At 40.7% G+C, this 25,390-nt stretch overlaps 1 protein-coding gene and 1 pseudogene across 2 annotated transcripts in view; both read right to left on the bottom strand.

Annotated features, from left to right (window-relative positions):
* The window catches only part of LOC146521193 (protein NLRC3-like), a 111,668-nt gene that overhangs the window by 33,478 nt on the left and 52,800 nt on the right, over window positions 1-25,390 (bottom strand). The window lies entirely within an intron of this gene.
* On the bottom strand, window positions 1,035-3,122 carry LOC146521197 (nuclear factor 7, brain-like; annotated as a pseudogene).

Here is a 25,390-nt window from a genome sequence, read left to right as displayed (position 1 = left end):
TTTCAATAAAAGGCAGCAAGAGGAGGCCGTCGTCGGAGTTATTCGTAATGAGATTCGAAGTGCGTTTCTGAGATACCGACGAGGCCTCCCTGCCAGGAGAACAATGGAGCTGAAGGCCTGTGAAAATCTCAGCAGGGTGCTAGGAGGTGTTAGGTTCAGGGAATTTACGCAAATTTGCGCAGGGTTAGTAAATCTAGTAGTAGGGACTTGCACTAGGTAAAAAAAAAGGGTCAGTAATTCTAGAAAGAAATATTTGTTGTTTAAAAAGATTTAATTTGCTTTGGCAGTTGAAATTAGAAGTTTTACAGCACTGGACTATTGTGTGAACCAGCAAACTGCTTCACAGAAAAGATGACCCTCATAAGGCATAGAGCTTATGTACTGTGACAATAACAAAAGATTATTATGGATATCTTCTCCCAACACCTTTGTGGCAGTCCACAGCAAATCTTATCTGTTCAATCAAAGTCCACTCTGTCCCTCGACCTCCTGTTCCTCTTCCTGAAATAAGAGAGCTATGGACACAAAAAACACACCCTGCGTTGCCTTGATTATCAAATGTTATCCTTCAGTTGATTCTAAGGCCCATGTCAGGACATCTTGTTTGTACTCAGTGACCCAGAGACTTATAAAAAGCCATTATTGGTGTATGTGTAAGCATGCTGCGAAACCTTCTGCACACTGTGTACCTGCAATATTTCAAATCCAGACAATAACACTAAATGAAGCTCTTGACTCTCAAAACACAGAGCGCCAACCCATTTAGCACCACATTTGCATCGGGTATATATTAAAACAATAAAACAACTTTATTTATTTAAAAAAAAAATTATACTTTTTCAACCCCAACACTGGATGAAATGTTCTTCTTTGATACAAAATAAAGCTCATATATTTTTCTCAACACTAGTTTATCTCGTGACTTTGAATCCCCCTGAAGATACTGACAGTGAAGCACGTACATCATACTCCAACCTTTTACCTCTGTTCTTATTTAGTTCTATTAATACACTTAATAATGTATTACAATTAATCAAACAGAATTCAAAGATCAGAAACATTTCATATATGGAGTTAAACATGAATCATTGTTTCAACAATATATTTATTGTTGTCATAAACAGACAAGAAGACAACAACAAACTGCTCCTCCCATTCAACACATGTCAGTCCATATCCCAGCAAACTAAATCATCTCCATTTACACATCAAATAGAAACATGAATCACTTGTAATGATTAGAAACTTGATAGAATTTCAAATCTAGTTTGGGGAGTCATTCAGTGAGAAACAGTGAAATGATTTTCCATGTGAAAAGGTGGACAGCAGAAACAGAAAGAAACAGTGAGAACTAAAAGAGAAACAAAGAGCTTTGGAACAACGAGGCAGCAGGAGGACAGCTGCAGTTTAACAGCTTCAATTCACTGACAGGAAACAACATTAGAAATATCATCATCCTCAACTCATCTGCTCCACTGACACCTTCAACGGACCCACCTTCAGTTTATCATCAGTGCTAATGAATGTAAACATCCTGTGAGTGAAAGTGTGTGTGAAGGTGTGTATGTGTGTGTTAGTATCAGGATCAGAGAACGACAGCTTTCCTCTGTTCCAGTCCAGATTCACTCTGATCCTCTGGAGCTTCTTCTGTACTGAGAGAGCAGTGAGAGGAGCTGATGATGAGAGTGCTGAGTATTTATCTTTATACAACCCTATCCCCCAAAATCCAGTCCATATGTCTCCCTTTCTCTGCACAGACTCTGCTAACACACCTAGTAACCACCGTGTACTGTCTTCAACATCGACATCCCAGCTGTGAGTCCCTGAGTTAAAGCCCTCAGAGCCCAGGACAGCAAAGGAACACTCAAACCTCTCTGGATTATCAGGAAGCTGCTGCCTCTCTCCTCCTCCTCTCACACTGGTCAGATCTTCAGACAGGATGAGGTTTGGATCAGCAGTGTTTGGGTCCAGAATGAGAGGAGTGTAGGAGACCATGTCCTTCATGTTTTTCCAGATGTTGAAGGTCAGGTTGCCCAGGTGTTTGGCCTGGTCTATCAGAGCTCCTGAGGGCAGCTGTGGATCATCTAGCAGGGGGCAGCGCTGGACTCTTTCCACTGCAGCCTTGTAGTTGTGCAGGAATGAGACGTCTTCAGCTCTCAGCTCCTCCTCTGTGGCTCTGACTGTGTCTGAAAGAGCTGCTATCTCTCTGCTCAGAGCCTCCATCTTCTCCTTCATCATCCCACTCTTCTGCTCCTCTTCCTCCCTCAGTGCAGCCAGCCTGGCCTCCTCTTCCTCTGCTAGAAACTGGTGAAGCTTCTTAAACTGCTCCTTAATCTGCCTCTCTGTGTGTCGGGCATGGACCTCAATGTGTTCTGCTGTTTCATCAAACTTCACTTGAACTTCTTCACAAACCTTTAACTTCTTCTTTAAGGGCTCCAGAGTTTCCTGAAGTTCCTTCTTGTGTTGTTGCGCAGCTTCATCGATGGGTCTGAATCTGTGATTGGTGTGTTTTTCTGAGTCTCTGCAGACGACACACACTGGCTGCTGATGGTCCAGACAGAAGAGTTTGAGTTTCTCAGAGTGCAGACTGCAGAGAGCCTCTGAAGCTCTCTGATCTCTCTCCTGTAAGAACGACTCACACAGGTTCTTTAAAGCCAGACTTAAAGTCTGTGGATCATCCTTTGAAGATCTTCTCTTACAAACTGGACACTCGTGTGTTGGTCTCTCTCTCCACCATCTCTTCAGACAGTCTTTACAGAAGCTGTGGCTACATGACAGAAGAACAGGATCTCTGAAGACCTCCTGTCAGACCGTACAGCAGAGATCCTCCTCTGATCTGGAAGCCATTGAGTCTGTGAGTGAAGCTGAAAACAGCAGACAGGAAGTACAGTCAGTCCTGGCTCCCCTCCCTCCTCTACCACCTTCACTGAAACTTCCTTTGAGTCGTGTTTTTGCTCAAACTCACATTCAGTGTGTGGAGCGTCAGCAGCTTGAAGCAGCAGTGTTGGAGTTTTCCACTTTTCTCTCCTGTAGCTGGACTCACTCAGAGGAAGCTGCTAGTTTGGTCTGAGCTCAGTCTGATCGTCTGTGCGTCTCTCTTTACGGGGGAAGAAGAACATCCTGTTTCCTGGTTTGTTCCGTTTGAGTGATCGGGGGCGGAGCTTCATTCAACTTCCTCTTATAAATGTGTGAGTGTGAAAGCAGAGCGCAGACATTTATTGCAGGTCAGAAACCTTTTCTGAACCTCAGGAATTAATGTGTGCAGCTGTTTGTCAGCTTTTATTGCAGACTTTGTTTTGGTTATTTATCAGGTTCCACAGCAGTGGGAGTGTAATGCAGTCACACTAACACAGGTTGTGTCAATGTTGGTTCATTTTGTAAATGTATGTTTTTGGCTCCTCACACTCCAGGTCTCAAGGGCCGGTGTACTCCAGGTTTTAGAGCTCACCTTCGGTCCACACACTTGAATCAAATGTTTAGCTCATCACCAGACCTCTGGAGAACTTCAAGCCATGTTGAGGAGGCAATTTAGCCATTTAAAACAGCTGTGTTAGATGAAGAACACATCTAAAACCTCCAAGACATCAGCCCTTGAGGCCTTAATAATAATAATAATGGATTGGATTTATATAGCACTTTTTTTTCAAGGCACCCAAAGCGCTTTACAATGCCACTATTCATTCACTCTCGCATTCACACACTGGTGGAGGCAGCTACAGTTGTAGCCACAGCTGCGAGGCTGACATATCACGCCATCGGCCCCTTTGGCCAACACCAGTAGGGGGTAGGGTAAGGTGTCTTGCCCAAGGACACAACGACCAGGACAGGGGGCCCGGGGATCGAACCGGCAACCTTCCGGTTACAGATACGCTTCCCAACCCTGTTGGGACTGTTCAGTGAAAGTTTCTAAAACTAGATGAACTTACTTCAGCAGTTTGAGAAAACAACTCCCTTTACAGGTGCTGATAAGGCCAAGGGCACAAAACAGCATAACCATTGATCCGTTAGGTTTCATAGCGAGACACATGAAGTGTGGTAGGATCAGTTTGTAACTTCCTCCCTCTTCCTTGGAATGCATAAAGGAGTAGGAGCACGACTTCTGTGGCAGAGCTGACATGACTGAACTGTGATGTTTGATGTGTGTTGGCGCAGTAATAAATAGCTTGATCACAGCTCTTTCTGTGACTTTATTTACAAAATTCCATGACACCCCCCACCCTCCCACTGTGATCATTCTGATTCTTCAAACAGCAAATTAGTTTGGGCCTGAATAGAAACACATGAAAGGCAATCCTAATACTGCATCAATCACATACAGATTGATGAAATGAAGCAAAACAAGTGTGTACAAGAATGAGAGGTAACTTCAGTCAGAGATGGGAAAGACGTAAGACAGAAGACAGAGGTCAGGACTGCATTTGAGGGAAACTGGAAATTGAAAGCTTATATATAAGTCATTGTGTGTTGAATCAGAATATAGGACTGTATGATTAGACGTTCTGTTTTTTATTTTTCATACTGTGAAAGCTCCTGCAAAAAAAACTTAGGTGTAATAACTTTGTGTTTTTTAGAGGCTAATCAGGTTAGTTTGCTGTGCTGTGATGGATTTAAAGTAAAGAGTATTTTTTTGTAAACTGATATATCCAGTAACAGCATCTGATGATAAGTGGCCGCCTTTTATAGACTGCTGCTAAGTGGCCCTCAAACCACTCTATACTAAACTACACAGACATAATGTATAATAACATTATTATTAATGTCAGAGAAATACTGTAGACATAACTACTTTTTTTGCCTGTCCGTGTTGTTGTGTACACCTGTGTGTGTGTGAGCACATTTGTATTCACAAGGTTTCTCCATGTAACTATATAATAATAGGTGTGGGGAGCCATATTCCTGCCCCACCTGACATGAAGCAGTTACTTGGTACCACCAGGGAACCTTTGAAAGAGCTTTCAGGATTCCTGGGAACTATTTTTCATGTCGTAGAAGAAAACTTCTTGATGTGCTCTGTGCGTGTTTTCACTTGTTTCTCCAAATTGCTCATCAAGTAGCTCATCCAGGATAAGGTCCAGGGCAGGGAAGAGGGAACACTCTCACTTGCTATCCTCTGTGAATACTCTGTGAATCACCAATTCCACACTGTGCTCTCTCTCTCTCTCATTCGTGAATTCAAAAATAAATTTTTAAATGCAAAATTTGTTCTACAATTCATTATTAAAGCACAGAATTCTTTATTTCGATGCGTGTGGCTCTTGTGGACCTCCATAACTATCAGCATCATTGGCACATTTCATCATTTAAAAACACTACCTGTCACTGTGGTGGTTACAGTGACATCATGCAGTTTGTGTTTTGACCTCCAGAGGGCGACAAATGAGCACAGACAGAGAGCTCCATCCAAACTTTGCTGCCATCAGTAAGAATTCTTCAAATATAATCATCAGTGTTTGAGCAGTTATGATATCAGGGACAATCTAGACATGTGTGACAATACTGAGCATGTCACATGACACACCTTAAACATCATGTGATCCACTCTCAGTCTGCTCTTTCACTCATGACTTAAACAGGTTGAAATGAGCTTTGAAGAAACATTCAGTGAAATAAAGTTTTCATCACACGATTTATGTGAGCAGCAGATGAACTTTACAAAGAATCAGTGGATTTATCTTCTGTTTCAGATCAACTTTGATCGCTTAGAGCATCTTAAGTCCGTTTGTTCTAACTTCTCACACACTAACATCTCATATGGTTTCAGATCCCTGCTGTTCCCCACCTGCCCTGTAGGTGGCCTCAGTGTGTTCCTACTGTTTCCAGTCACATGACCCCTCGTCCACCAGCACACCTTTCCCTGCTCCTCCACCTGCATGTACAGAAAGTCTGAACAATTTGTGGAAAATGTTCATTAAAACAGAATGAAATGATCTGAAATCAGTTCAGTGACCAGTGATCAGATATTTAATGAAAATGGTTCAAAGTTAGCAGATTAAATGTACAATGAAGGCAGAAAGGATGACTGGATCTGTAGACTGGAAACAGAGAAACTGACTGTCAGTGTTTGCAGTATAAATATTTATTCAGTAAATAAAGCCGGCAGTCTGGGTGTGGCTGTATTAGATGTCTGTTCACGGTGGCAGATACAACAAGGTTTCACGTTAACAAGTGAACTTTACTGTGAACCGGCCTGAAGTCAAACACACTGATGAAGGTCAGAAGCTGTAGTCAGATTAACATTAAATTATAGAACCAAAGATCTGTTTCTACACAGTAAAGTCTGCACATTATCAGGATCCATTAAACATGTTGGACTGATTTTATTTGCCTTGATCACATGTTTATAATTTCCATAAATCTTATTAAAGAATGACTAATCTTAGTTGGAGAAACTGAATATAAGTCATAACTAAATGCAGTGTTTGTTGTTTTTTAATCATGATGTGGCTTACATACGACTTCTTTTGAATTCTTTTCTTATGTGTGTGAGCAAGAAAATAATTTGAGAAATGTCTAAAAGTTTTTTAACTTCATCCAGAATTAAGCACATCATGTTTTTCTGCTGGCAGATGAAATGCTGTATTCCTATTTTGAACAATCAGTCCAGTGGAACAGTGCTGAGTGTTTTGTCTTTTCTTTACTCTCACGCTCTTTGAGCCTGTCCACTAGTCATGGTAAATACGCTGGTTATAAAGGACCTTTCTCTACCTGAGCACTCAAAGAGCTTTTTACAATTTGCCTCATTCAAAAGAATCTGTGAAATGTCTAAAAGTCATATTTTTTGAAGCTCATCCAGAATTAAACCAAAAACACATCATGTTTCTCTGTTGGCACATGAAATGCTATAGGGCCCTTTTTGAACAGTTAGTCGAGTGGAACAGATGTGGGTTTTTTTTTTTATCTTTTCTTGACTCTCACGCTCTTTGAGCCTGTCAAGTACTCATGGTAAATGCACTGGTTACCTTTCTCTACCTGAGCAGTTAAAGAGCTCCATGCAATCTGCCTGATTCACCTCATACAAGCACCTTTTTCTATGTAAGTCTTTCTAATATCCACACACATTAATACTCTGACGGATGCATCAGAGAGCAATTCGGAAGGTTTATTATGTAGCCCAAATAAATTTGGCATGCAGACTGAAAAAGACAGCAACTGAAGTACCTTCTGATCAGCAGATGAGATAGAATTAAAATCAGGGGGCACCAATGAGTAGGTCCCATATAGTAGTGACTTACCGTATTCTTCTGTTAAAAACTGTTAATAACTGTAGAATCTGGCATTATATCTGGGATTAATAAAAAGTAAAAAAAAAAAATAAGAAGAATGATCTTCAGGGTTCAAGATCCTGAAACTGGAACATCCGGTTTCAGTGTTTACAGTCGGATCTTGGAGCAGAAACAAACTGAGAGCTCGTTTCATTTTGTTTGTTTACACAGCACAACTGAAGGTCATCAGGGTTAGGGGGAAAGTCACATGATGTGACTTCATCAGGTGGAGTCCAGATTATTCACAGACTTTAACATAGGTTTCCATGGTGATATACAAATGTGAAATATAAAAGTCACTAAATTCATAAACCTGAAGTCTGGTTTACACAAATTCTGCTTCCTAGTACTCCTGTATGGTGATGTTTAAATATCAGTCAGGTAGCGTTCAGATAGCTGCTCTGCTCTGTGTTGGTACAGGGCATTGAAGATGATAACAGTGGGTGGATTATATTCTTAAACTTAGTTACAGCGCTTTCAGAAAGACATCTACTGTGATAAAGTCTACTCTCCACTGCTATGTAATCAATTATTGTAAATGTAAATGTTATCAGGAAATGATCAGACAGGAGAGGGTTTTCAGGAAACACTGTTAAATGTTCAGTTTCTATGCCATATGTTAAAACAAGATCTAGAGTGTGATTAAAGTGGTGGGTGGGTTCTTTTACATTTTGAGTCTAATAACAGATTAAATGCCATGTTGAGGCTGTCATTTTTAGCATCTACATGGATGTTAAAATCACCCACAATACTTATTTTATCTGAGCTGAGAACTAAATCAGATAAAAAGTCTGAGAAATCAGACAGAAACTCTGTGTAAGGCCCAGGTGGACGATAGATGATAACAAGTAAGACTGGTTTCTGAGTTTTACAGCTGGGGTGGACAAGGCTAAGCATCAGGCTTTCAAATGAATTAAAAGTCTGTCTTGGTCTTTGGTTGTGAAAAATTGCTGCCACACTCCCCCTGCGGCCTCAGACACTGAGTTACTGTGTTTCTACCACTGAAAACGTCCAGATGAACAGAATCAACCTTTTGAGCAGATCCAACATAGGGCCTCGCTATAAGAAAAATGTGTGTGGTGCAAAGTGTGACAGCGGTATTACATTTGTATTAATGTTAAAAATCCTACTGGTTTCTCGTCTTTGGTCGTGTAAATATGAAGATGAAGACAAAATATCACCAGGAACAAGAGAACGAGAAAGGTGAGGTCCAAAAAGCTGCAGCAGTTTCTTTAAATTATGATAGTCTGAAATCTAAAGAAGGTACACAATGTATCACAAATCCTGTTCTTAAAATGACCCGTAATAACTGCGCCTATTTTTAACAAGCAGGGAGGTTTCTGTGCACATGAATCTCTGGATAAATGCTATGGCTCTGTACCAGATGCATCTAAAGCCCTACCCCTCCCCCCTCTCGGCTTAGCAACCACCACACCATCCTGCTGGCCCCTGCTTACACCCCAGTCATCAAGAGGATTAAAAAGGTCACCAAAAACATCAAGCAGTGGACAGAGGAATGTATCCTCACCTTACAAGAAGGTTTCGAAGCCACTGACTGGGACAGCCTTCTTTCTCCCTCTGATGACATTGACGAACAAGTCAACACAGTGACATCATACATCTCCTTCTGTGTTGACAACATTATCCTCTCAAAAACAGTCTCCAACAACAAACCCTGGATCACCAAGGAGCTCAAGGAAATCCTTGATAAAAAAAAGAGGATTTTCTTCACCAGCTCTCCTCTGGATAAAAAGGAGGTGAAGAGGGCCATAAAAACTGCTAAACTGAAGTATAAAAACACAGTTGAAAAGAAATTGACCACAGGGGACCTCCACTCAGCCTGGCAGGGCCTCAAAACCATGGCCTCTGTGAATACTGCGGTCTTCACCCCAGAACCATCCAGGTGGAGGGCAGCAACCCCTCCTCCCTCCCTGATGACCTCAACGCTTTCTACTCGAGGTTTGAAACGGACAACATGGCCCAGCTTCAGGAGTCCAGATCCTCACTCAAACCTGGCAGCTCTGCACTCACCTTCAGCACTGAGGACGTGGTGAGAGCTCTCAGGAGGACCAGGGCAAGGAGCTCACCTGGCCCTGACAACATCAGCAGTCAGGTTTTGAGGCACTGTGTAGGGATACTAGGAAGTGTGTTCCGGACTCTATTTCAACACTGACAGTCACACCGTCCCCCAGCTGTGGAAACACTCCACAGTCATCCCCATCCCCAAAAGAAACAACCCAAAGTCTCTGAATGATCTTCGTCCTGTGGCCCTCACCTCCCTGGTGATGAAGGTCATGGAGAAGATCATAAATTAGGACATCATAAGAGCAACTGAGCCCTGATGGATTGACTCCAGTTTGCTTACCGTGCCGGTGTCGATGATGCAAAAATCTTCATCTTGGACTCCATCCTCAAACATCTGGAGCTCCCTGACTCAACCGCCAGACTTCTCAACAGCGTTCATCACTCTGCAGCCTCATATCCTGGCCACTAAACTTTCCTCCCGATATCACCTGGATGATCAGCTGATGCAGTGGATATTGGACTTTTTGACCAACGGGTCAACTACTCTCTTTCCGGTCTCCGTTCCACCTCCACTGGCTCCCCCCAGGGCTGTATGCTCTCCCCCCTGCTCTTTATCCTCTACACTGATGACTGCAGACCCACACAGCCCAACTGTCACATGGTGAAATATGCTGACGACACAGTTGTCCTGTCACTGCTGTCAGGCCCCTTGCAACACCAAGGGCCCACTCTGCAGGAGTTTGAACTGAACGTGAGCAAAACCAAAGAGATGGTGGTGACCTTCCCGTGGCTGCTTCAGCCATCCACCGGAAGACAGTCGAGATAGTTGAGGAGTACAAATACCTGGGAACCATCTTTGACAACCTCCTGAAATTCTCCGCAGCACAGAGGAGATTCTCAGGCGGTGTCATCAACGGCTATACCTCCTTAGGAAACTCAACTCCTTTGGAGTCATGATGACTTTTTACTATGCCTTCCTGGAAAGCATCATGACCTTCTCCATCACCTGCTGGTTCCACTCCCTCAGCCTTCAGAACAGGAACAGACTGCAGCACACTGCATCAAAATCATCGGCCTGCCTGTCAGAACTCTGGCACAGGTTTTCAGCCAACAGGCCCTTAGACAGGCAACCAAAATCATCAATGACCCCTCTCACATTCTTCACCCCACATTTCAATGGCTCCCCTCTGGGCGACGCCTCCGCTGCATTTCCTGCAGGACTGAGAGGAGGAGAGCCACCTTTGTCCCCAAAGGCACTCTGCTTTTTAACTCCAGCCGATAAGAACATTTCCCACACCAGAAACATAAACTACTCTACAGTCTATTTATACTGCCGACACTTTATTCACTTTTAGTCACTTACAGTTATTTATTCACCTTTCAGTCAGTTTAATTTTAAAACTGTGTATATACTGTATGTTCTGTGTGTATTTATTATCTTACTCTTATTGCCAGTTTATGCCCTGTCTTTATCTTCAACATCATGCTGCTCTGTTGTATCTTAATTGCGCTTTGGGGATAAATAAAGTCTTTCTGATTCTGACCCTTGAGAAATGAAACTCTGCGAACCAGTTAGCTGGAAGATTCAAAGCCTCGTGAAGCTTCATCTGAAAATCACTAACAAAAACACAACACAATACACAAATTGATTCTTTATTTCTGTACTACAGAGTTTGAACTGCTCTGTTTTTACATCACTGCCCACTTTATCCCGCAGACTCTCAGTCCCAGCACATTACTGAGAATTAGGAAACTCACATTTAAATGATTGCATCTGTGAAAAGAAATTTCCCCTGCAGCTGAACAAATAACCCCACCCTGTCACCACATTCGAACGAAGCGCAGGTGCTGATGCTGCTCACTGTTGGTTTCAACTCTGCTCTCAGTCTTTACTTCACTGGGAAAGGTAGAAAGTGTGACTGGATCCATAGACTAGAAACAGAAACTCACTCTGAATGTTTGCAGTGTAAATATTTATACTGCAAACAGTGTGACTGTGTCAGAGCTGATCAGGTATCAGTGTGTTCACACGGCAGCTACATCAAGGTTTCATATCAAAACTTTAATCTAAACCAGTCTGACCAGTTTGAAGGCTACATTGAATAAAAAAACACAAATACATTTTATTACACATTCAGTAAAGTTTCTACAATGATCAACATCAATGAAATTAATGGACTGATTTGATTTGTCTTCTCCAAAGAAACATCTTTAAATCATTCATTAAAAGACTCACTGTAGTTAAGGAAAGTGATTATGAATTATAGTTTAATGCAAAGGTTGATATTTTAAAGATCAGCTTGTAAGGAAGTGAAAGTGACTTCTGTTCAAACTTTCCTGTTTTTAAGTGTGAGCAGTGAAACATTCTCTGGGGTCTAAAAGTCAAATCAGTAAAGATAAAATCGTGTGACAAAATAGAGTAATAGAGATGAACATGCAGCAAAAATTCAAAAGGAAGAAGTCAGTCACATCTGAACACAGAGACACACACAGGCACATCAAATGCAAATTTAATGGAAATGAAAGAGAATGAAAGCAGAGAAATGTTCCAGTGTCCAGTTAAATGAACTCGATTGTCCCTGCTGAGCTCCGCCTGAGCTTCACATGGAGTCCCGCCTTCTTCCAGGAAGCAGCTCAACTGTGTGTCCCTGTTTAGTGTCCAGGTGTGGAGTGGAGCTCGTTGTTGCTGTCTCTGTGTGAAGAAACTGTAAGTTTGCTTTTTGTTTCTACTCTGTAATGTTTGGACCTGATGTTCAACTCTCATTTCAGGACAAAATGTATGTATTTGAAGACAAATCAACATGATTATAGATTATTGATTGATTGAATCCACACTGATTATCAGTCAGTAACTTAGCACTGAAACATTTGTTACTGTGATGAACAGTTTAAATAGATCTGTATGAAACTTTAGAGCCATCAAACACTGGTCATTGGTCTGATAGATCATTGCGCTTCTTTTAACTGGAAAAATTAGATAAACTCAGTTTGTTCTGAAAAATGTCAGCGTGCATATATCTGCCTGTGGAGGATTTGACTTGAGTCATAATATGAAGCAAAGTGTTTGGATTCGGCAGCTTTTGTGTTTTTAATCAGTGGATCTGAGTTTTCTTTTTGCATTTGAAGCTTTGAACCATTAATAGTTGGTCAGTATGTGTCTCTTGTGTTTCCAGTTTCTTGTCTTTGGGCTGTTTTGTCTAGGACTTTGAAAATTTGTTCCTTGTGAGTTTTCGGTCTGAATGACGCTACTTGATGTTATTTGAGTTACTCATATAAAGCTTAAGATTACCACAAAACATGCAGTCAGATACACAAAAGAACATGAATCAGTCACTTTTTAACCATTAATAGCAATAGCATAATATTTATAATAAACTAAGAATAATTTGTTATAAAGTCCTTCTACATCAGACACTCAGTGAAGCCAGTTTGTTAGAAATGTTCAGGTGTAAAGATGTGAAACACTTTAACAAGGATCACATGGTTGAGTCCAGAAGATCAGGTCAGAGTGAGATCTTGTGGTCTTCTGGTCAGCAGAGGTGAGAACCTGCAGAGCAGGAAGCAGTCTGATCCAGACTCTTCATGTTTCCTTTAACAGCAACTCACATTTATTCATGAGAAGTGTGAATAACCAAGTTAATATGTCGAGTGTGACACACTCATATGAGGACGATCAGTGAAGAATTTCTCTGCTGACAGCTGATGATTAAGGCATCACAAAGATCAGCTGTGCTGTAAACTTAAACTATGCTGCATGCAGTTACTAGTTTTTCTAGTTTAAACTCCCATGAAGTATGTTTCCTTGGCTGAAAACACCAAACATACATTTCTGTTTCTCATGAACATGATGAGGAGGGAACTGTGAGGACTTATAAGCTCAGGATCCACTTCTTCTCTTCTCTGATTGTGTTGATATTAGAGATGGCACAATAACACTTTTTTATGTCCGATACCAATGCTGATATCATAAATTTTGATATCTGCCGATACTGATATGAATCCGATATAGTCTAATTGTTTTTAATCAATAGAACTGTTGTTGCCACAAAATGGCCACCCCCCAAAAAGTGCTATAAAAAAATTATAGATTAATATTTTTTTCCACTTTAAGTAAGTCAGTCTTTTAAAACTGCTTATCCCTGAAATATTCATATAAAGTTTTAATTATATTTCGCGGGTTTTAACCCTTTAAATCCCAGTTTCTTTACATGAGCGCACTGTTTTCTTAGCCAAAAAACAAAAAAAAACCCCCATAAAAATTTTCCATAAAATACATTTGAAGTTATATTTGATTGTTATTATAATTAGACCTTTAGATGGACCAAAGATTGGCACCAACATTCATTTTGATACATTACTATTTTTTGCAGAAGCACACTAAATGTAATATAGTGCTATATCAGGTTCATAATTTTTTGCTTACACTAAATGCTTATTACCTTGTTTTGTTCTAAAATAAAATAAAAATGTCTAAATAACAATAGAAGATCACTTTGAACCAGAAAAGGATGAACATGAATATTTATGTTGCTGGGAATAGAGGAAAGTTGTGTGTCCGGCGGCTGTTGCCAGCAGCTCCAGTGGCTCCAGCGGCTGCTGCCAGTAGCTCCAGTGGTGGGATAGTGTTTGGGTCCCGGTGTCAGTGTCCCCAGCACGACACGTCCGATACCGCGTGAAAACAAATATATAATTTTGTGTTGTGGCCCTTAAACTGAATGATAATGTAACGATACTAATTTTCACTCTTTTTGTTCTTCAGGAAATCAGATAATCCCAATCCAAACATGTTCTATTTAATTTGGCAGGACAGGTCATATAACACGATAGCACGTGTGAACAATAAGATTCAAGATTCTTTTTTTTTTGTCACATGCATAGTTATACAAGTACAACACGCACTGAAATGTATCAAAAAAGTTCAGAACGCCAGAATGTTTCACCCGGTGCGTCTTGTGCCTCGAGTGAGCAGCCTGTCCGTTGTTGTGCTCCGCCTAACATCTCAGGTGGCCTGGACGGGTCGTGTTTAAAAGTGCCCAAGATTACATGTGCAACCTTGTCACTGATGTTTAGAAGTGATCTGCTGTCGAAGATTATAAAACTAGAGGATTTGGGGTTGTAAAACAGAGCAAAAACTAAGTAAACAACTAAAATGGCACATAATCTGAGCGAGCGGTCAGGAGGGCATCTGGATGTGACCGTGCCATCTTAGAGTTAGATAAAATATAATTTTCTGTTATAACCCTCAAGCTGAATGTAATGTAACGATACTTACTTTTCACTTTTTCACACTTTGTGGGTAGTCCCGACAGAGGAAGCAGGGTGTTTATTGTGGGGAGTGTGCACTTTGGCACTTTTCGAAATCCTGCTGTGGCTGTTCCCATCAATCTCCTCTTCGCTCACAATTTGCAGATAGTTAGTGTCGCTACCCGATCCATGACAGTTGGAGATGGAATGCCGCTTCCTTCTCTGTTCAATGCACTCTGTGTTTACATATGCACTACGGCTTTCAGTCAATGACTACTTCTGGGGCATGGGTCATTCAACCGCAGCCCTGTTTAAAAAATGTGCTTGAAGGGAAAAATAAAATCTAATTTGGTTTTGGTCCTTGCTTTTATATTTAATTTGTTTGTGTTGCAGTGTGGCCGTCTAAGAGGAAATACTTTTGAATACTTTTGAATACCTTTGAAAAACAAAGTGTGTTTGTGTCAATTTTTTTCTTTTTTTTAGGCATAAACACCTTTATATTTTTTTAAATATAAAGTTCATTGATAGGGACACACAACACCACTCTTTTTTTCACTTTTTAAAGCAGAATGACACGCTCAAAATCTAAATTTTTGGTTGGAATTTGTTCAATGCTGAAATATGAAAAAATGGCGCCACCCGGTGGACAAATAGAAAAAATACAATTTTAGGACCGGGACTCCAAAGTGTCACCCTCACTTGGAGGATGGCATTAAATTTAGTTATAATAATCGTGCAATTAAAAATAGCGGTTATAATGGTTTTCAATAGGGCACAAATCGACCACTAGGAACACTGGAGGATGTGTTTCTGTAGCTTAGCCACTGAAGCTAATTTAAGGAACTTTTTAAATTGTTAAATTAAAAAAAAAAAACTTTTGGAAAATTTGGCTATATTCCATTCAACACATTGAAAATGGCCTGAAATTAAAAAATGCAAAGGCCACAAAGTTGTCCCAAGACCACTTGCTGCATTTTTTACAAGTTTATACTTAAGTAAAAAAAAAAACACTAAAGCTATTCTGTTGTACTTGTATGTAAAAAATACACTGCACCCAAAATATTTCATAGTTCAACAATACTGATCATAATATTAAACCTAAACCTACACTATCCTCCCTATTCTGGTAGTACTTAGCGGAAATTTTAAACAACCTAACTAATAGAGTTGCCAACTCCTAGCAACAACAAAAAAAAAGAAACATCCCCCACCCTCCACTTCATGATGCTTAATCGACGTAATTAACTTTAATTTTATGCATTGTGAAAAAAAAAATGAACAGAAATCAATTAATTTTCAAGAATAATTAAATAGATTCAAAATCTTTCTTCAAAAGAACTGCAGACTGCACTGATGGTACCTTCCCAAAGGAAAAAAAGTACTAGCTTACTAGGTTATATCAGACTTAACAGTTATAATATACAGTAATGGACTTCTATATATTTTACATCAGATTAAAACTTTGGGTGTTAAATTCAGATAATTATTTATTAAAAGCTAGATATTTTAAATGAGAGTAAGAAAGAAAAGTATTTCTTTGTGCCCCCCTTTCCCTGTTAATGCCCTACCTGCCCCCCTGGCAAAACTTTGCTAGACCCACCCCTGCACAGTTACCAGCCATTAGCTACAAAAAAAAAAAGGATCCTGGTGTAGAAAGTAATATTAGATGATTTCTAACAACAGCCTCTAACAACATGCTTTGTCCGCTGGTTTCCTTGTTCTGGCGCAAAGTGGGCGATAAACAAATGAGAGACGGACTCGCAAGAGCAAAGTCGATCAGCTGATCATCAGTTTCATCATTGAAATAGCAACAGGAGTGGGAGGGAGAGAGAAGAGGCAGTCGCTCCATATATAACTTCCTCAGAGATGAAATGCCGGTTTAGTAACGAGGCTCCAAATGCTCAACCAGACCTCGCACGCCACAGGCGCTCTACCACGTGACGCATACTGCTCCGACAGGCTAAGGTTATGAGCTGAGTTATGCTATGTCGCAAGTTTTGTGAGGTGCTTTCGTTATATTTAAGGGATCGGATTACATTTTTTATTTCTCTCTGATATCCGATCCAGTGATTTAGGTCAGTATCGGACGTAGTATCGGATCGGTCCATCTCTAGTTGATATAATAAATATTTTTGGATCACTACAATACAGTGGAACCCCGGCTTACGAAGACCCCATTTGATGAAAAAATCAAGTTACAAAGGCACTTAACAGCATTATTTCTGCCATTGGTACGACAAAATGCCAATGTAACGTAATCCACTGTCTGAGCCCAGAATGCCCAAAATGCCTTCCGAATCATGTGATAACCCCTTGCCTTTCGTACTTCGCTGTTCCACGTGAAAGATGTATTGTTTTTGCAGTGCGCTATTTCGTGTGCTTTTCATTTGCATTTAGCCTATCATTCATACATAATAGGGCCGGAAATCCTTTCTGCAAGTGATTGGAGTGAAAAGAAGAAGCATAAAGTGCTCTCGATGGAAACAAAGAGAGAAATTATTGATAAATATGAGCGAGGTCCTCCTCCACAAAGAACTTTGTCTTCAGCCAGCAACGCCTCAATCAAAAGGCCTTGGAAAAAGGTGCTTCGACATATGAAATTTTTGACTTACGAAAGACCCTCTGGAACAAATTAATTTCATAAGTTGGGGTTCCACTGTATATTATTTTGTACCTTAAAGGTTTATGAAACATGTTTGTGTCACAGAATTCATTTACAGAGTTTTGAAACAGTCACCCAACAACCACAAACTTAAATGTTTTTATTGACATTTTCTATGATTGACCAACACAAAGTAGGGCATAACTGGAAAATGATACATGTTTTTCATAATTTTAAGCAAACTATAATTTGAAATTATGGTGTACAATACATTGGTATTGTATATACATACATATAATAGTATAGGACATTGTAAGGAAGAGGACTCCCTTTCTACATTTATTTATATTATATTATGTGTATAGCACTTTAGAGAACACCTTTCACTTTATTAAAAGCACCTTATCAAGCACTTTATTTAGCATTGCACTTTAAGCATGGATTTGCACAGTAAAACATTTTCACACAAGAAGTTTAAATATTTATTGACTATTTATTGGGAATTTTAAAATCAGTTGATAGCCTTATTTCAGATCCTGCACAGCTGCTCCTCATCAAGGAATGTGGTGGTTGTCTGTCAGGAGAAAAGAATGGTGATTGAAATTGTGATTAAGGTTTACCATAGTGATGTGTCCTGTGTGTCGAAGCGTCGAATCATGTGTCGGGTAATCTCGGGGGCGTTTCTGTGAAGTGCGTATCGAGGCTTGCTTTGATTACGTATGCAGTGACGTTCGAGGCCTCGCGGGCAGTCCGTACCACGTGACTGATTCAGGGACTGAGTTCGCACCAGATTCAAAATAAAATGGGCAGAAAAACACAGCTGGTTTCCCATCACACTGTGTTGTGGAATTGGATTACGTACGTGTTACATAATTACTTGAGCATTTCTTCTTCGATGGAACCAGGAAGGAAGAGATTTTTTTATTTTATCTCTCCTAATAAAGTATGCACACAGTAATAAATATCACAAATGATAAGCACCATAATATAAATAAACAACACTACAGATTCTATAATCTGATTTCTGTCTTTTAGTTTATTAAAAAGTGAAGCGCCAAATACTAGTTTGTGTCATTATCCAGATGTACATAAGCATGATTGCACAGGTACTAGGAGCGGGTTTTGATTATAGATTAAAATCGATTCTAGCTTGGATAACGTGATATCGATTCATTAAAATCCCGAATCGATTTTTAATATAAATATTACTACATTTCAACCACCACCAAACAGCTAAAACAGTAAATGAGAGCAGGTACACCGATTCTGCACAAAGACGTAAACACAAAGCGCTGACGCATTAGAATCAGTGAGATGTCGCCTTTCTCACCAGACAGCACGGACACGGTCGGGGCTGAAAGCCGACAGCTCACTGATTCTAATCTAAGGCATCTGCTGTGATGCTTACACATTAGATAAAGTCTCAAAAGTGTCAGCTTTCTTTTTATAGTTATAAAAATATGCAAATGTACTAATCTATGATCTGAATTATACTATTGACTGACTGTCTGAGGCTAACAGTTACACAATCATACCAAAACTCTGTCCTGATAGTTTCCACTTTCTCTTTTGTATCACACATACTGAGACAATATTCGGGATAAATAACCAAGAAAACAATTTATTTATTCAGTTTAGAGGTTTACACATCATTATAATCACAGAGCCCGCTTCACTTGAATTGTCCACTTGATGGCGCAGTAGAGCAAATGAATCATCACAATGCTTCAAACCATGAGTCGACCAATTGGGTGGAAAGCTTCAGTTCATCATGAGGCTTCATCTCACCATCACTAGTTTACCAGTAAGGAAAACTAATGTAAATGTGTGTGTGAAATCTAGGGATAAAAGTGGTGCAAATAAGTGTAAGATAATGATTACTCACCTTTCTTGCCTGTGTCCTCTTCAAGGTGTTTGGGCAAATGTTTTCCCAGGGGTCCAGACACCATTTAAAGGTTCCGGGAGAGCCCATTGGTAGAGAGAGTGTGGTGAATCTTTTTGTGCTTGGGTTTCTGGGTTTTTATAATATTGGGTTTGGTGTAACATTAAAGTCTGAAATATTTATTAATATGTAAATGTGAAATGTATTTATGTATTTATTTATTCTTATTGATATATTGTATACTGTGGTGGAAGGTTGGGATTTAATAACTTACCTGAGAGTGGAATAATGGTTAAGTCTGTGACAGCTGAACATATTTAAGGCTGCCAGTTGTCATTAGAGGTGGATTTTTGTGCTGTGAAGAAGCTCGACAAGTTAATTATTGTAAGGAGAGCTGTATAGAAAATACTTTTTGTTCCACTACACTTACCTTGGTCCATCTCACTGTGTTTCCAGCCGCTAAGGGCCGCCCTGTTACAGACATACAATAGTAGATATGTATATAAAGACTGTTATCTCACTCTGCTGTTTAGCTCTAGTTAGCTTTCTGATTTTTAATAGTTTCTCCTAACATCGAGAAATCTGTATGATCTGTTTCATAAAAAGTAGAAAACATTTCTAAATCAGGAAATACAACTTTAGAAAGTTCCTTAAAGGAGTAAATCATCAGTTTAGATGGTGCTGTATGAAAGAGAAATGTAGGAAACTAAACAGAAGACAGAGGAAGATAAATACAAATTTAACATAAACCAGTGACACACTCCAGGGCCTGATCAACCCTGGCAGGGCCTCCTTGGATGAGGGTGTCTAGTGATAATGGGCGAAACACCTGATGAACCCAAGGTCCACTACTGATGATGTGTCACAAATTTAAAATGGTAATCTAGATTGATCTCTAATCCCTAAACCTAACCAAGGAAGGAAAATGGCAGATTAGCCTGGGTAAAAGACCGAAAGTTGAGGCACACAACGACGTGTGTTGCTGGCAAAGTTTCTGGGCTGCCTTTCCTCATAACAGCCATCCCTCAAAAGTCTCTCCATCTAAAGCAATGCTTTATCAGGGACTGTAACATCTAGTCTTTTAACTGAATCTCTGTGTAAACTTGGAGCATGTTAAAATATCCTGCTGTGAACTGTGTGTGAACACTTAGAGCTAAAAGATAAACTGCTGCTCACTGAAGCATTTCTAAGATACAGGACAGCATTGAAACAATGATCAGGTCTCCAAAGTGTTTCTACACTGAGAGGTTTCACTGTTGATCCACTTCATGTGAACTCTTCTGCTTTGGATAAGAGTTTTACACAGTCAGAGAAACAAAGTTCTCCAGTTCAACAAAGAGTTTGAGCCGCAGACTCTGAGTGAGTCTTAGAGTCAAACACAGTAAGCTAAGACAGCTGATTGGGGCTGATTAAAGCTGTCAGCTGATGTTTCAGTATCACTCTTAATCAGTGTTGGGAAGGTTACTTTTAAAATGTATTCCATTACAGATTACAGAATACATGCCCCAAAATGTATTCTGTAACGTATTCCGTTACGTTACTCAATGAGAGTAACGTATTCTGAATACTTTGGATTACTTAATATATTATCATGCTGTTTACAACTACATGAATGTACTATTGCTGTGATTTATTACTGTTACTGAAGGTCCGCGGCTCTGAACCGTAGTAAAGGGACCTCTGGCTTCACAAGACAATGCTTCCGGTATGATGGCGCCTGTGTTTGGCTTTGCCGCTGCCGGGTGCAGTTTGTCACGCTCTTTCGTCGTGCTGTTTGTCTCTGCTCTGCTGTTTTCTATTTGTATCAATGATGTACTGGCTGCCTTGGTTTATGATCGTTTGACGCTGTTATCCATCCGATCTTCAATGCTGGCTCAAGATGTCTCATCCTCCTCCTCCTTTGGCACTTTCCATCCTCCGCACTTTCCTCCGCACTCCTTTGGCACTTTCCATCCTCCGCCAGTGGCTGGATCCTCGGCAAGCGTCCTCAGCGTTCCCCGCAAACCACGGAGGAGAAGAGGAAGAAGAGCAGGTATCCAGGTGAAGCTTAGGCTTTTCTGGCGGCGGGGTCTGACTGGAAAGCGATGTCGAGCGTGCTTTGTTACCTATGCTCAGAACAGCTCCATGGAGAGGAATTTGTTTTCCACGTCCCTGCTTGGATATGCAGGGCCCGGCTCTCCGAGACCATGCTGCCTCAGAAGGGTTCATCCAGACTCTCCTGCTGACTGGCTTTTCATCCCCTCGGTGAGTGGAATCTACGAGTGTGAAGGCTCAAACCCGAGTATTTACGTCCTTTAACTCGAGCCTCTGCCAAAAATGATGCTTCCACCCCGCTGAACATGGCGCTTTTTAATGCCCGATCATTGACTAATAAATCATTCGTTCTTAACAATTTTATATCCTCTAAAAAACTGGACTTCTTATTTCTGACCGAGACCTGGCAGCGGGACTTGGACTATTCGTCTCTCATTGAAATGTGCCCGAACGGCTATTCCGTCATCAGCCAGCCTCGGGGATCTGGTCGTGGAGGAGGTCTCGCGGTGGCATTTCAGGGCCGTTTCAACTGCCGCTCAGTGAAAGTTGGACACTTTCTTTCCTTTGAATTACAGCTTATTAAAATCGGAAGTAAGGATCCTTTTTATTGTGCTGTGGTGTATCGTCCACCCGGCCCAAATAGCCTGTTTTTATCGGAGTTTAGCGACTTCCTGTCCTCTACTATGAGGTTGTGCAGACTGCTTTTAGTTGGGGATTTTAACATACATGTTGATGATGACTCCGACCTCTTTGCCAGAGGTTTTATCAACATTATGGATTCTTTTCATTTTACCCAGCATGTGTCAGGCCCCACACATAACAAAGGACACACGCTGGACCTTGTTTTTACTTTGGGTTTGAATATTGATTCTATTTGTTCTGAGGACATTTTTATCTCTGATCATCACTGTATTCTTTTTAACATGTCTTTTCATGAGCCTTTGTCTCCTGTTCACCGGACAATTATCTCACACATCATAAATTCCTCCACAGTGGAGAAAGAATTTAATTTAACATTATCCCCGCAAAACGGCGTTGATTTCTTAACAGATCTATTTAATAACCATTGTTTTTCGATTTTAGATGAAATCTGTCCGGTTAAAATGAGACCCGTTTCTGTTTCCAAGTCCTTACCCTGGCTAAACGACAACATCCGCTCCATAAAACTTGATTGTCGTAAAGCTGAGCGCTTATGGAGAAAAACCCATTTAAATGTTCATCTCCTTTACCTAAAGGATCTTTTAGCCTCTTTTAACAATGCAATTAGAGATGCGAGGGCTGCTTATTTTTCTCATCTGGTTGCAAAGAGCAGCGGTAATGCTAAGGTATTATTTGACACTATTACTGATATTATTACTCCTGCTCCACCTGCTGCCATTATTTCTTCTAATGAAGACTGTGAAACATTTCTTTCTTTCTTTCTAGAAAAAATTAGTAATGTAAGGAAAAAATTGCCCCCATCAGCATCTGCATTGTCAGTTCCTACGCCAGCTTGGCCTGTCGTTTTAGAAAGCTTTTTACCCATCTCACTATCAGAGCTGGAAAAAATAGTTAATGCAACAAAAGCATCCTCCTGTTCACTCGACATTTTACCCGCATCGTTATTCAAAAATGTCTTCCACTCTATTGGTCCCTGTGTGCTCACCATAGTTAACACTTCACTGGGATCTGGTAAAGTCCCTTCTTATTTCAAAACTGCTGTTATACACCCCCTGTTAAAAAAGCCTATGCTGGACCCATCTCTCACTAGCAATTACAGACCAATCTCAAAAATACCGTTAATTGCTAAGATACTAGAGAAGGTTGTGGCTAAGCAGCTTACAGCAGTTTTAGACAAACATAATATCTTTGACAAATTCCAGTCTGGCTTTCGTAGAGCTCATTCTACTGAAACAGCCCTTCTTAGGGTTTCCAATGACATTCTTATGCAAAACGATGCAGGAAAGTGTTCTGTACTCCTAATGTTGGACCTCACGTCAGCCTTTGACACCGTTGACCATTATATTTTGCTTGAAAGGCTGAAATACTGGGTTGGTGTATCTGGGTCTGCCTTAGAGTGGTTCTCCTCGTATCTCTATGAACGATACTTTTCTGTGGCGGTCTCTAAGTACAGGTCATCTTCCACGTCCCTGTCCTATGGTGTGCCACAAGGTTCTGTGCTGGGGCCCTTATTGTTTTTAATATATCTACTTCCTCTCCAGCATATTTTGAGCCCCTTTGAGGACATTTGCTACCACTGCTACGCAGACGACATCCAGCTATATATATCTTTTAAACCTGAAGATGTTTCTAAGCTGCAGATTCTAAATGTGTGCTTAGAAACCATCAAAGGTTGGATGGCTGACAACTTCCTCCAACTTAATGAAGAAAAGACTGAAGTCCTTGTATGTGCTCCAGACAGACATGTACCTAACATAATGAATGCTCTTGGTCCTCTTTCAACATGTGTGAAATTGTCTATTAGGAACCTAGGGGTAACCTTTGATTCTGCTCTTACCCTGGATGTCCACGTCAAATCTCTGGTTCGGTCATGCTTCTATCATTTAAGAAACATTTCTAAATTGAGCCCCATAGTGTCTCATACTGAACTGGAGATTGTTATTCATGCATTCATTTCATCACGATTGGACTACTGTAATTCACTGTTTACATGTCTAAACAAAACCTCCCTTGAGCGTCTGCAGATTGTCCAAAACGCTGCAGCAAGGCTTCTGACAAAAACATCTAAGTACTCTCATGTGACACCATTGCTTATACAGCTGCACTGGCTCCCTGTTGAATTCAGAGTCCATTTTAAGATTCTGGTTCTGACATTTAAGGCTCTTCAAGAACAAGCACCAGCGTACATTATCGAACTTTTACAGCCCTATGCCCCTAGTAGGTCCCTGAGGTCTTGTGATCAGGGCCTACTTGTTATTCAGTATACAAGACTGAAAACCAAGGGTGATAGAGCTTTTGCTACTGTGGCCGCCAGACTGTGGAATTCTCTTCCTCACAACTTAAGATCTGCAGACTCAGTGATTACTTTTAAAAAACAGCTAAAAACACATCTTTTTAAAATTGCATTTTGTTAACTTTTGACTGTTTTTGTTTTTTTTTACCTTGGAAAGCACTTTGTGATCTTTTATCCAGAAATGTGCTATATAAATAAAATTTTACTTACTTACTTACTTACTAATACGGGCTCGTAGCTGAAAACTAGTTTTACTTTGTTGTCTGGGTCACTTTGCTAGCGAGAGACAGAGAGAGGCGTTGAAAGGCTGCTCCAACGGAACTTTTGTTTTGGAGGAAAACACGAACACGGTGTACAGTCGAGTCTTAATAGCTTACTTACAACTGGGCTCGTCAGGCACTCTTCTTGGCTGCAGTGGTTATTATTATATTTACATGCTTCCAGCTCCCGTTTTTGCTTGATGACAGCTCGTAATTTTCCTTTTTCTCCCTCCCTCGCTCACAGACACATAACGGGTATGGCAGTCCATTCTCCCTGCAGCACGGACTACACTGCCTATGATGCTACATTCTTTAGAGCTATACCTGTAGCATTCTGCCTATTAGTTTAGCACAACAACAACAAAAAGGCCTCTCTCACCCAGGAAACACGCAGAGAGAGAGTGTCACCCTGTAACCATGGCAACCGTAACGCTGCCACCTGGAACAACAGAACGTAGCTGTCAAACAAAACCCAAACAGGCTTGACCTGCGACAATATGAAACAGGGAAGTACCGCCGTGTAATCCATTTATTTCAACAAAGTAACTGTATTCTAAATACCACCTTTTTAAACGGTAACTGTAATGGAATACAGTTACTCATATTTTGTATTTTAAATACGTAATGGCGGTACATGTATTCCGTTACTCCCCAACACTGCTCTTAATTAAAGTCTCTTTAGTTCAAACTAAGAAACATCATCGAACAGTGCGTCGAGTACCAGCAACAATTCGCCATCAGTTTCGTCGACTTCAAGAATGCCTTCAATAGCATCCACCGCAATTCTCTTTGGCAGATCCTTCGCTTTTTGGTGTCCCTACCATCTTCATTAACATCTTCAAGGACCTGTACTTGTGATCATGCTGTTGCGTTAAGACCGGAAATGGTCACACCGACTTCTTCGAAATCACCACCAGCATCAGGCAGGGCTGCATCCTGTCACCTCTACTTTTTCTCATTGTCCTCGACTGCGTCATGCAGCGAGCCGGTGCCCGTACAGGAGCTGGCATCCATTGGTCTGATCAAGACCGTCTTGGCGACCTTGATTTCACTGACGACATCGCCTTACTTGAGGAAGACGAGCTGAAGCTACAGCAAGGAATGACCGATCTAAGAAGAGAAGATGGC

This window comes from Neolamprologus multifasciatus, chromosome 3, assembly GCF_963576455.1.
Source record: "Neolamprologus multifasciatus chromosome 3, fNeoMul1.2, whole genome shotgun sequence".
Classification (NCBI taxonomy): Eukaryota; Metazoa; Chordata; class Actinopteri; order Cichliformes; family Cichlidae; genus Neolamprologus; species Neolamprologus multifasciatus.
The sequence above is the reverse complement of the archived record's forward strand: the minus strand, read 5'-3'. Positions and strand labels throughout refer to the sequence as shown.